This window comes from Marmota monax, unplaced genomic scaffold, assembly GCF_021218885.2.
Source record: "Marmota monax isolate L192 unplaced genomic scaffold, Marmota_monax_Labrador192_F-V1.1 WCK01_AAM20220418_F8-fsc00091, whole genome shotgun sequence".
Taxonomy (NCBI): Eukaryota; Metazoa; Chordata; class Mammalia; order Rodentia; family Sciuridae; genus Marmota; species Marmota monax.
This window is the reverse complement of record NW_026692434.1, coordinates 4,074,179-4,085,135: the sequence shown is the minus strand read 5'-3', so window position 1 is coordinate 4,085,135 and position 10,957 is coordinate 4,074,179.

The window sequence follows — 10,957 nt, the reverse complement described above, 5'->3', positions numbered from 1 at the left end:
AGAATGCTCCTGGTTGAATACCCAGTTCCACCACCAAAAAATTTTTAAAAAGTAGAAGAAATAGTTGAAAGAAGCAGTCAGGTATCGTGGGCTCTAATGAAGTCTGGGAGAGTTCCATATCCTCGCTTGTACTACCAAGGCCTTGATCCAGACCCTTTCTCTGAGTGCCTCTGTGGAGATGTACAACATCCCTTTCATCTGTGTTTTATCTCCAGATGCATCCCAAAGGAAGAAAACCTTTCTACCAAGGAAGCTACAATGGACCACTCTTGGCCTCCCCCTTAGCTTCTGCCCACTCTAGAGGAGCAGTTCTTGATCAGATTGGTCAGACACATAGGCTGTAGGAACGATTCTGCCTTTCTCCCCTCATCCTGCTCTGGCATTCAGAGGGATGGATATCCAGCCCCAGGGAGCTGGCTTCCAGTTCCACAAGTCATCTCTTCACTCTTTATTCCTAGTGCACTCAGCCCCTTGGGTGGATAAGTGGACCTAGTCCTTTCTGGAGTGCAGAATCTTTGTCTCCCTTCCTTCCTCCCTCCCTCCCTCCCTTCCTTCCTTCCTTCCTTCCTTCCTTCCTTGTCCCACAGCTATACATTTTCTCAGGATTCCCAGATTTATATGGGTGAGGTAAAGGCATGTTATGGGTGAGATCATAAAAGCCCCTAAAAGCTCATGTGTTAAAGGCTTGGCACCCAGGCAGCAGCGTTCCGAGGTGGAGCCTTGGGAAGGTGACTGGAAAAGGTAGAGCTTAATGCAGTTTTACAAGCTTTTGTGATGTTTAAAGATTCTGTATTTAATTTATTTTCTGATATTCAGTATGTAGTTAATGCTATAGTATCTCTTGAAGATGCTGGTAGGATTTCCCCTTCTTCTACTGTTTTCTCTTTGTTTTCCACTATACAAAGTCTAATCTGGGACAGAAAAGATCCATTCTTTATAGGACATATTAGGGCACATACAGGATTGCCTGGAGCCCTTAGTTTAGGCAATGATTTAGCAGATAAAACTACACATGACATACATATTTTCTCTACATTTGAAGAAGCTACAAATTTTCATAAAAGGTTTCATGTTAATGCTAATACTTTACAAAAGCGTTTTAAAATAACTAAGGAACAAGCCAGACATATAATAAAACAATGTCAAAATTGTGTGACCTTTTTATCACAAGTTAATCTTGGAGTCAATCCTAGAGGACTGATACCTAACCATATTTGGCAGATGGATGTCACACACTTGCCAGAATTTGGAAAATTAAAATATTTACACATTACAGTTGATACTTCTTCTGGATTTTTGATGGGCTCCCTTCATGCCGGAGAAAAAACTAAAGATGTTATAGCTCATTGCTTACAAAATTTTGCCACTGTGGGCATTCCTAAACAGTTAAAAACCGATAATGGTCCTGGCTATACCTCTACCTCTTTTAAACAATTTTGCTCAACATTTGGTATTACTCATATAACAGGAATCCCATACAATCCACAGGGACAAGGCATAGTTGAAAGAGCTCATCAAACTATTAAAACGTACTTATTAAAGCAAAAAGAGGGAATTGGAAGGGGGTATATATCCCCCAAAGATAAACTTAAAATAACGCTTTTTACTCTAAACTTTTTAAATTTGGATTCATCAGGACTTAGTGCTGCGGAAAGGCATATGTATCCAAAAAATGTACATAAGCCTAAAGTACTTTGGAAAGATATTCTAACAGGACAATGGAAAGGTCCTGACCCAGTGATTGTCTGGAGTCGGGGGTCTGTTTGTGTTTTTCCACAGGGAGAACAGCAGCCAATTTGGATTCCAGAGAGATTAACTAAAACAATTTCTACAGATCGAAAAGAAGATGATTTGACTCAAATCCATAACAGCTGATATCCAGAACTCCAGCTTGGCCATTCTTACATCTGCAACAGTGATTAACCAGGATGCTTTTTTCAATAGCTATTTTATTATTGCTTTTTCCCACATCATAAAGTTCTATTTTATTTTTTGAGCTCATACAAACCTAGGTTAATGTTTTTCTGATCAGTTTTATTTTTTGACTATGGAGTTTTTAAACATTGCAATGGAGATTTCACCTAGGTAAAGCTACAAGGCCTTTACTATTTTCTTATGTGTTGTACGTTTGTGTGCACTCTTGTGTTTTGTGTTGTATGTCTGTATGTGTGTATGTCCATATTTCTTATATGAGGAGCACTCATGAAAAAATGGATCCGAATTATTATTATTTTTTATTCACGTGATTTAAATGGTTTAATTTAAATTAGGTAAACAGCTGTTAAGGATTGTTTTTAAAGGTGGTTAACAGATCTGTTTGTTTACTAATTTAAATTAGGTAAACAGCTGTTAAGGATTGTTTTTAAAGTAGGTTAACAGATCTGTTTGTTTACTTTCACCTTTCCTTTTCATTATATTTAATAATTCTTTTCAGGATAATGTCTCTTTAGCATCATTGCCAGAGTTCCTATCTTCATCCCAGTGCCGGTGAAGACAAAGATAAAACCAAACTACAGCTTCTATGATAGCTATCACAGTAAACTGTATAAACTGATGCATCAATGAATATAACTCAACAAGTAATGCTCAATCAAGGACTCGATTTACTTTGGGAGGAAATGGACATATTGATAGACCCCTCCGCTTTGAACTGCTTGCAGAACTTGCCTGGACTATGTAACTATCGTTTGGTGCAGCGAATTGTGGTAATGCTGGCATATCTTTGCTGATGGTGTCACCCGTGATGCAATTTTTCCCAAGGAGCCGTCAATTGGCTTGGTGTCGTGGCATTTCTGTATCCTCCTCCCTTCTGCTAGTGATGGTCTAAAATTTGGGGGCCAATGGCTATATGCTGGACCGGTAGTCAGTGACGGGTATGATCCAATTGCAGTGGTATCAACCTAAGACAGGAAGCTGACGCCTAAAGGTCAGTTTTTCCCATGACGGGTAAGAACCATATGTTGAATTGGACAACCTACCAGGCATGGTCCTTAAGCCACATTGCTTGTTGTTTAATTAATCAGAAGGGGGGAGATGCTGGGAGCCATTAGCCAAGTAGGTATGACAATTTCCTTGCCAGCGTACCCCATGTTGCTTAGTGGAAGGACTCGTGGAAATAGGACATTTTGCAGTGACATTGCATGTAGGTGACCTTGCTCAAGGACCAAGGCGGATCCGGGTTTAGGGTGTTCCTGGTTTAGGATAATCCGGGTTTAGGGCGTTCCCGGTTTAGGACTATCCGGGTTTAGGGTGGTTCCAGGTTTAAGGTTATTCCTGCTGGGAATAGGGCGTATCCTGCTGTCTGAGTTCCCCTTGAGTTCTCACGGGATTCAGACAGTATTTTTTGGGAGACAGAAGCCCAGTGGGGGTGAATTTGGGCAGAGAACGTGGATTTCCCCAGAACGTGATTGTAGAGTGCTGGTGTGAGTTCGGGAATAAAGAGTTGCTGTTTGAATCTACAAGCTGTGTGGTGGCTCGTGATTTTGTGCCCAGCCAGACTGTGGCACCTCATCAATGCATTTATCCACTGATGGATTCATAACTTCATGGGCTATTGGGAGGTGGTAGAAACTTTAGTGGGTGGGGCCTAGTTGGAGGAAGGAGGTCCTTGAGCATGCCCTCTTCTCTCCCTTGGGGAGTATTTCCTTCCCTCTCTCCTTTTTTACCCCTCCTCCTCCCTACCCTCCCTCTCTTCTTCCCTCCTTTCTGGCTGCCATTAGTGAGAAGCTTTGTTCCACGTGTGACCATGTACTCCCTGCCATGCTTTTCCTCACCATAGGCCCAGAAACAGTGCAGACAAGTAGCCATTGACTGAAACAAAGAGCCAAAAATCACTAAATCCTTACTTCTTTAGTTGTGTTTCTCGAGTATTTTGCTACAGCAGTAGAAAGCTGACTTACACAGGTCCCCTTTCAAAAATTCCCACCTACCTGTAAGATTCTCAGCTCTGGAATATCAATGTTTGCCCAGGTGTTAATACAGGTGTATTTAATTTGCTCTTGTTTCATGTGTGTAATTCCCTCAAGAATCTCAAAGGCAGCCATGTGCGGTGGCACACACCTGTAATCCCAATGGCTCGGGAGGCTGAGACAGGAAGATCAAGGGTTCAAAGCCAGCCTCAGCAATGGGTGAAGCACTAAGCAACTCAGTGAGACCCTGTCTCTAAATAAAATATAAAACAGAGCTGGGGATGTGGCTCAGTGGTTGAATGCCCCTGAATCCAATCCCCAATACCAAAAAAAAAAAAGGAATCTCAAAGGCAGGCAAATGAGTCAGGCTTTTCTGGGTACCTGGTTTTAATGGGACAAAACTTCACCTTAAGTCTGACCACAGAACTTGCTTTTGGTGTGTGTATGGGCCTGTGAAGAGAGGTTTTTATCCATTTCAATAAACAGATCTCCACTTTTGTAAAGCGCAGGAATCAAGGAAAGAGCACTGGTCAGCTGCATGTCTACAAACTTGTGTAATTTTTGAGTGTTTAGCCTTCAAAGTTCTTTTTTTTTTACTACTGATAGGTTTTTATCTATGTATTGGTTAAATTAATATTTGAATGTTTCCAAATATTCATTCATTCAACAAACATTTGTGTATTGCCTACTAAAGGGACCTAGGAAACACACTAATGTTCAGTCACTGTGCAGAGTTTGGGGACAGGACAACAGAGTTGTAGAGGGTCCTTATGCAAAAGTATCTGAGTGGATAATCTGGTTTATAGCATTCTTTTCAAAGTAGCAGGGGGATGAGGAGAAGGTTAACAAGAGTTAACAAGAAAAGACATAAATAATTCCTAATTAGGAATTAGGAATTATTGGGAAGTTGTGGTGTATGGACCAGAGCTGACAATGTGATTTTATTTCATTTGGTTCCAGGCAGGCTGAGCAAATACTATGACAGACTCATTCCTATTTGTGCCTCTACTGTGGGTACAAAGCATGAAATCCTTAATTCATAGCTCTGTGTGAAAGTCCTGTGGAGAAATTTAGATCCATGACTGTGACTGCATGCTCTGTTCCCCCCCTCCCTTCCTCTTCCTTTTTACTTCTCCCTTTTCTCTATCCCAGCATTGTGCAACAGCAATACAAGGCAAGCCATATGTGAATTTTAAATTTTCTAATAGTTGGATTTTAAGTATGGACGCTAAGGACTGGGAGTATAGTTCAGTGATAAAGTATGTGCCTAACATGTGAGAAAACCCGAGATCCATCCCCAGCACTACAAACAACAACAAAAAAATACAATTGACCCTTCCCCCACCTGTTGTACATCCATGAGGTTCATCTGACCTTAGATCAAAAATACTTGAGAAAAATAAGTTTGTGTGCATTTTTGTGTATAATGACATTTTTCCTTGTCATTATTCCCTTGACAATATACTAAAACAAGAATTTATATAGCATTCACATTATGTTGGGTAACAGAGAGATGATCTAAAATATATGGGAGGATGTGCACAGGTTATATACAAACACCATCTCATTGGAGGCACGGGTCTAAATTCCAGAGTCCAAAGGTCCCAGAATTAGGATGTCCGAGGACAGAAAGAGACAAATGTCCCAGCTTAAGGAAAGAGAGAGAATTCCCCTATTCTCTATCTTATCTTTTTGCTTTATTGGGGGCCTCAATTGATTGAACGAAGTCAGCCCTCATGGGTAAGGGCAGGTCTTAACTCAATCTACTGATTTAAATACTATTTTCTTCTAAAGACACCCTCACAGACACACTCAGGAATAATATTTTAACAGCTATGTGGGTATTCCTTAGCCTGGCCAAATTGGTAAATAAAATTACCCATCACACTGCTTTTCTCTTTAGTTTATCCCTACCTCTGCCATTTCATTCTCTCTCTCTCTCTCTCTCTCTCTCTCTCTCTCTCTCTCTGTCTCTCTCTCTCTCTCTCATAAACCTTCAAAAAATTTACATATCTCTATTCATAACTTTCCAAAACTTAAACAAAGAAATAGTATATATATTTTTTAACTTCTGTCAGAAATGTAAGATTGCATATTGTCAAAGAGAACCAGAATTGGACAGTAGTTAAAGTAGTAAAAACAGATTTTATTTAGAAATAATTTCAAGGGGAGAAAAGTGGCCTCCATATACAATTGCGTTCAATATTGAACACAGCATGGACGGTCAGGGTTTATAGACCAGGAGCAAAGCAGAAAGTTAGTAGATGGAAAATGGTTAAAAGAAAATGACCAGGGTAGGGAGACCATGGCTAAGCCAATTTTAAGAGGATTCTTGCTGAAGGGAGACCAGGGCCATCAGATGTTGAGGGTGGAGGTAGAGAACCTGGATTAATAGCAAAGGTGATCAGATATCAGGGGTGGGGGTTTCTTAATGAGCTGATTCATCAGGATTCTTGCTCCATCTGGGCTTGGCAGCCTTGAAGACAAAACCCTAGAATGTGGTCTAGTCAAAAAGAGAGCTCCTAGAAATCTGTATACAGTTCAGTCAAGGACAGAGTCTTTGTTAATTAACAAGTACAGTCCTCATAACAACCCTCTGAAGTAGGCAGAGCTGGCTGGTATTGTTTGCCCCACCTAATCTACTTTTCTAACAATAGCAATAATAATATTACCTAACACACATAGAACTTATCAAATGCAAGCACTGTTTTGAAGAAATCTACATATGTTAACAAATAATACACTAAAAGAATTTTTTTAAATTTATGTTATTGGATATTTATTTTTCTCTTGATTCTCAATTTCCCTTGTTAAGAGAAAGAAAGAAAGAAAGGGGTGTAGGTGGACCACTCCTGTGAATCCCGTATGCATGCCACATGACATCAGTTACACAAGAACCAGTAGACACCCCTTTCTCTCTCCATTTACCACAAGTCTGATACTGACAGCAACAAAGAGGAAACATAGAGTATCAATAAATCCTTAGGCTCAAAAGAGATTACCTTCTCTAAATATTGACTAACATTTTTATAATGCTGTTCCTATTACAAACAGAATTTCACTCACATATTATAGAAGTTAATCCTCGTGAAACACTTCCCACTCCCTTCTAGTTCTCACTGTTCTGTGACAAAATGGGGGGAGGGGCTAAACTCTCTGATCCTGATCTTCTGACCCCAAAATCCAGGCCTCCTTACCACCAATTTGTGCTTTTATGTTTATAATAACCACTTGATTACTCTTTTTCTAAAAAAGGCAAGCAATCAATCCTATTCTAAATTTCACTGATCTACTGCATACTCAGACAATAAGTGTACTGTCTAAAATAATAATAATAACAACCAATTCTAACTGAATACTTACTGTATTATTGTTCTGAGAGTTTTCTATGCACTGGCTCATTTAATCACAAAGAGTTTAAGTGTGAAACAACTTACATTTACAGATCAATTATCCATTCAACACTTTATAGCGTGGCAGATATTTATAGTAGAAAGAATGTTTGCTTTTCTGTGAAAAAAAAAAAAGAATTGAATTCAAATTCTGACTGTTGCTGTGTGACCTTAGAAAAGTTTTCACTTACCCACTTTGCAGTGTTGCTGTATTAAAGTATGTTTAGTGCATTGAACAGAACCTAGTTCATGACAGTTCTTTTATGGGATCTTGTAGTAGTAAGAGCAGCAACAGATAGCAAATATGATCATATTTACTTAACAAGTGAGGAAACAAGCTTAGATAGGCCACAGTCCAGGTACTCAATTTTGCATCTTTTGTACCCTTTCTGCTTTAGACCAAGCTTTCTTACTGGGATCCTTTTTTAACTGCCGCAGTCTGGCTGCAGCAAAATAACCGGGGGGTTACGAACAACTTGTGTAGATTGATACAGCAGGAGTAGGAGCCGTTTATTGCAGGACAGGAGCAGTATTTATACATTCCACACAGCTTATCTTAATTAACATAAACTAGATACATCAGTCAACCAATAAGGAATCTCCACACTTAATGGCTTGCTTTTGTTACTTCTCAAACCACTCCCTCTGGCATTTTGCCAGGCACCATCCAGACTTGTTTATGAACTCTAACATTCCCCTGGCAAAATGCCAGGTGTTATTTTGACTTGTTTACAGACTCTAACAAGATAGGCCACAGTCCAGGTACTCAATTTTGCATCTTTTGTACCATTTCTGCTTTAGACCAAGCTTTCTTACTGGGATCCTTTTTTGACTAAGTCTGTATAGCTAAATCCTTAGGCTAAGACTATAAACCAATGAGCACAGGAATGAGGAATCCAACCCCCTCTTCACTCAGAGGAGTTCATATTTCACTTAGACACCAAATATGCCCAAGCCAAGTCATATTTAATTTGGCATTTAAGAAACAGAAACTAACAAAGTCAGCATTTCAATTGTCTAAATTCAGGCTCATAAATAAATATTATAAAAATAATAAAAACAAATTAATTCAAGCCAGTGGACTACTACCTTAGAAGAAATCAAACTTAAAACATTGACCATGTTCATGCCTGTTATTTTAATTATTATATTTTGGCAATGGGTTTACCTATAGGAAGTAGATTTATGCTTTTTTAAATTTCTTGCAGTGCTGAAGATCAAACTTAGCACCTAGCCCATACTAGGCAAGCACTCTACCAATGAGCTACAAACCTTACCCTTTTTAAAATTTTATTTTGAGACAGGGTCTCACTAAATTACCCTGAAAGGCTGGGAACTTGTGGTCCTCCTGCTTTAGCTTCCTATATATCTGTGACTACAGGTGTGCACCGCTGTCTGGCTTAGATTTACTTTTGAGACAGTAGATTGAAAAAAATCTTTGTGTGTGTATGTGTGCGTGGTACTGGGGATTGAACCAGAGGCACTCTACCAGTGAGCTACACCCCAGTCCTTTTTATTTTTTATTTTGATACAGGGTCTCGCTAAATTGTTCAGGCTGTCCTAGAACTTGCCACCTTCCTGCCTCAGCCTTGGAGGTAGCTGGGTTTACAGGTATGTACCATAATAGCCAGAAATACTTTCTTCTTTAACCTTTTTTAACTCTGTCTATAGCATATGTATGACTGGTCATAATAAGAACCATATTGATATTGAAAGTTTAATACAAACTCATCCACAGAACTGGAAAAAAATCAAAGTACATTTTCTGTAGACTTTAGCAAGAGATCATCTAAACCTGTACCTTTTATACATGAAAAAAAACACTGAGATCCTGATATATGATACTTGCCCAAGCTAGTCAGTGACTGGAACTTTATTTGGCTTCTGTCTGGTACCCAGTTCACAAATTCATAGTATTATTTGCTCCCAGCGTTTGGCCTCAACTTTGAAATATCTAAGAAAAGGCACCCCACCAAATCAACAACCATTTGGAAAGAAACTTTTTTCTTCTTAGTATTGGGAATTAAACCCAGAGTCTTATACATGCTAGGTAAGTGCTCTACCAATAAGCTACATGTCAGCCCTTTTTAATTTCTTTGAGACTAAGTCTTCCTAAATTGCCCAAACTGGCCTGGAACTTGCCATCCTCTGCTTCAGTCTTCTGAAGTACAGGTTTGTACCACCACACCCAGCAGAAACATCTTTATTTAAATAAACACAGTTTAGAGGTAGACCCTGTCTTTACGGAAGTTTATTTTTTTGAATTTTGCTCCACCAGAAAAATCTTCATTTAGAAACCTTGCTAATTTAGAGATTGCATATTTGTAGTGCTGGGGATTGAACCCAGGATCTTACACATGCTAGGCAAGAGCTCTACCACTGAGCTACATCCCCAGCCTCAAGGTTGTATTCTTGATCAAGATATGTCATTTGTGAATCAGATAAATGTGATGAAAATCCATATTGACTTTAAATTTCATCTGATAGTAAAATTACTTCTTTGGTTGAGTGAATATAAATGCTGTTTAATACGGTGATAGCAGTTTGGGTCTGGCTGCAGAGATACCTAGGCAATGACCAACAATATGGTTCACAGTGGGCAGCACTTTCTGTCTGTTGACATTGGCATAGCTGGGAAAAAACGCCAGTATGAACCACGTTGGCTTGGAGAGCCATGTGGTGCAGTTACATTATTCAGCTAGTATTTATGGAGGATTTACTGGGGCATAACCTTTTATGAAGGTTATCTCATTATAGAAGACAATGTCACTTACTAACTAGCCTTCTCTGCAGCCCTTTCCATTCAGCCTCTTGCCTGCCTAGACCTTAAAGTATTACTTACCACCAATCACACGGAAGAGTCTTGATTTTAAATCCTACCCATTAATATTTTGCTCTGGACTATTGAGGAAGCTGTTGAGTTCTCAATGCTCTTCACCTATTCCTTCATTCTTATACACACACACACACACACACACACACACACACACACACACGTTTGTGTCCTCATCTCATTATCTCCAAGTCCCTATCAGACTATAATTTCACAATCACCACCACTTCTACCTCTACTAATATTCAAGGGCTGCTGTAACAAAATATCACAAATGAGATGGCTTAAGAAACAGGAACTTGAGTCAGGCACAGTTGTGCACACCTGTTATCCCAGCAGCTCAGGAGGCTGAGGCAAGAAGATCACAAATGCAAAGCCAGCCTCAATGAGACCTTGTTTCAAAATAAAGAAAAGAAAAGGGTCTAGGGATGTAGTTCAGTGGTTAAGTGCCCCTGGGTTCAATCTCCAGTACCAAAAAAAAGAAAAAGGAATTTGTTGTCTCATAGTCCTGGAGGCTAGAAGTCTGAGACCGAGGTGTCAGCAGTGCCACACATAAGACAAAGGCACTAAGTGCCTGTCCCCTAAATTCTGGGGCTTTGTCAGAAATCTTTCTCATTCCTTGACTTGAGGCAGTATAACTACAGTTTTCATGTGGCATTCTTCCTATGTGTGTGCCTCAGTGTCCAAATTTCTTCTTTCTATAAGGACATGAGTCATATTGGATTTGAGGTCCACCCTAATCCAATATGATCTTAACTACATCTGAGATGGCCCGATTTCCAAAGAAAGTCATATTCTGAAGCACTAGAGGTTAGGACTTCAAC